The 2,605-nt window shown below is 57.0% G+C and overlaps 1 protein-coding gene across 1 annotated transcript in view; it reads right to left on the reverse strand.

The window, feature by feature from the left end:
• Positions 1–2,605, reverse strand: part of LOC103675989 (L-gulonolactone oxidase) — a 34,764-nt gene that overhangs the window by 5,597 nt on the left and 26,562 nt on the right. The window lies entirely within an intron of this gene.

Raw genomic sequence — 2,605 nt, forward strand, 5'->3', positions numbered from 1 at the left:
TCCTTGGTCTTCTCTCTGCACTCGGCCGGGGGGGACAGAACCCAGACCTCGGGGAAGGGTCTCCGGAGCCCTCACACAGGGTTCTGCACGGCCCCCCAGCCCGCGCCCAGGGATGGGAGCTCCCAGTGCCAGAGGCAGTCCAGGCTGGTGGCTCCTCTCAAAGTCCTTCTCACAGAAGGGGAGCCTGTGAATGTGCCTCATGGGGGGCTACTCCGGCTCCTGGTTTAGCCCTGGCCCCCGCCCAGTCGGGGCTTCCCTCGGGTGTCTGGCCGCAGCTGTCCCACACCCCCGGCCTCTTCCTTTTCTGACAGAGCAAAGCCAGTCTGATTCTAATACTTCCACTTGCTCTAATATCCCCCCAGTACAGCAGTGTCCCAGCCCTTGAACACAGTGCCAGGGGCAACCCCTAAGCCCTGGGCACCATCACCCCCTTTTCCTGGAGAGAGACAAAGAGAGGGGACACTTCCAAGAGAAAGCTGTAATGAGGTCCAGGGCTACAGACCTAGCCTCGGTCTTCACCAGGCATCTCTCCCAAGGCAGAGCACCTGCCCCTGGCATGCTAGGTGGGCTCTGCTCCCCCGACAGATGGAATGCAGGGGACAGTCTTTCCAAAAAACAAGCTAGGCAGGAAGGCCCACAGTCCACGCCCACATGCTGTGACCCACCTCAGGGCTGGGGAGGGACTGACAGGAGAGCAGAGGGGACTCCGTGGCTGCTGTGCCCTCAGAGGCAGAAGAGCTGGGCCCAAGGGTGCCAAGAGGGGACTCGGCCTCCAGGGTGCCCCCTACGAACGGGCGGGACCGGGAACCTGGCTGGCAGTGTGTGTGCCGGGGCTGCGCGAGGACCCGGACCCCGCAGCTGGCCCGCACAGCCCCTACCTGGGGATGGCCCAGTCCTGGACGTGCTGCTTGAAGCGGCACTCGTAGGTGAAGATCCTGTGGCTGAGGTCGCTGCTCTCCTTCTTCCTGGTGAACAGGAGCCAGAAGAAGAAGCGGTTGATCCAGCCCACGAGGCCCGGCAGGAAGGAGCTGGAGGGGCAGCGCAGAGGGCAATTCATGATCATATGATCGGGAACCCCACGTGGCTCGCTCGGTTCAGCATCTGCCTTCGGCTCAGGTCATGATCCCAGGTCCTGGGATTGAGCCCTGTGTTGGGCTCCCCGCTCAGCAGGGAGCCAGCTTCTCCCTCTCCCCCGCCCCCTGCTTGTGCTCTCTGACAAATAAATAAAATCTTTAAAAAAATAATCCTGTTATTCAGCATTTAGCGAGCCCCCGAGGTGCGCTTACAAAGCATGGTCTCCCCCTCCCACCCCTGCCAGAAGCCCCTTCTGGGGAGCCCACCAGCATGCCCCTACTCCACTACCCAGGACTAGCTTGTTTTCAGTGTTTGGGTTGTTTTCATTCTTATTGTGGTAAAAAATACATAACATCAAATTCACCCTCGTAGCCGTGTTTAAGTATGAAGTTTAGCAGTGCTAAGTGTATTCACGTTGTTGTGGAGTGAGTCTCCGGCATCTTGCGGAGCTGCCACTCTGTCCCCTGAGAACAACTCCCCACTGCCCCTCCCCCAGCCCCTGGCAGCCCCCATGCTGCTTCCTGTCTCCATGAATCTGACTGCTCCAGGCACCTCCCAGAAGTGTATTCCTACAGTATTTGTCTTCTGTGACTGGCTTCTTTCCCTCAGCATCTTGTCCTCAAGGTTCATCCGTGTTGTAGCCTCTGTCAGAACCTCCTTCCTTTTTAAGGACGAATAATATGCCATGGTAAGTACAGACCACATTTCGTCTATCCATTCATCCATCGGACATGTGGGCGGCCTCCACCTTTTGGCTATTATGCATAACGTTGCTATGAATATGGGTGTGCAAATTATCTCTTTGAGTCGCTGCTTTCAATTCTTTTAGATATATACCCAAAGGGGACACAGGTCCTGAGGCTGGTTGCAGGGGCCTGTCCGGTCATCCCATTCATGAACCCAGGTCCCGCCAGCTCGGGCTCCTCCGAGTTGAACTGGCTCTAATCGCATCAGTGGTGGCTCGTGCCTCTCCTGGAGTCACTGTAGACGCCTGGTAACACGGCTTGGTCTGGCTTCTCCCTGCCCACAGTGGCCTCTGCTTAGAGGCACCCTCCCAGATGCCTGTCCCTTGTCACATCCCTGCCGTCTCACTGTCTGTCAAAAATCCATCCCAGCTGCTCAGAGCACCTGGTGGGGGTTACAGGTAACAGCAGATTCAGGGCCTTGCATCCTGCCACTTGGGTGCGGCACAGAAGCCGTTGTGAGAAGAGAGGGAAGTGAGGTCTAGTAAACACCTTTCAAGCAGACTTGACATTGAATCCTCCAAACAACCCAACTGTTGCTAGCGGCTCTACTTTATATATGGGTAAACTACAGCTCAGAGAGGCTGAGCGATTTACCCAGAGTCACACAGCAGGAAAATGAAGAGGTGAGGATCAGAGTCCAGGTCCCCCTGAATCCACAGCTCATGCTGCTCCCATAGTCCCAAGTTGCCCAGTTTCCTGGGACTCAGAAGGGGTACCTGGGTACCTGCCGCAGGGGTGGGGTGCAGGGAGAAGGATGTCATCTGTTTCAAGGCAGATGCTCTCTG

This window comes from Ursus maritimus, unplaced genomic scaffold, assembly GCF_017311325.1.
Source record: "Ursus maritimus isolate PB19 unplaced genomic scaffold, ASM1731132v1 scaffold_11, whole genome shotgun sequence".
Taxonomy (NCBI): Eukaryota; Metazoa; Chordata; class Mammalia; order Carnivora; family Ursidae; genus Ursus; species Ursus maritimus.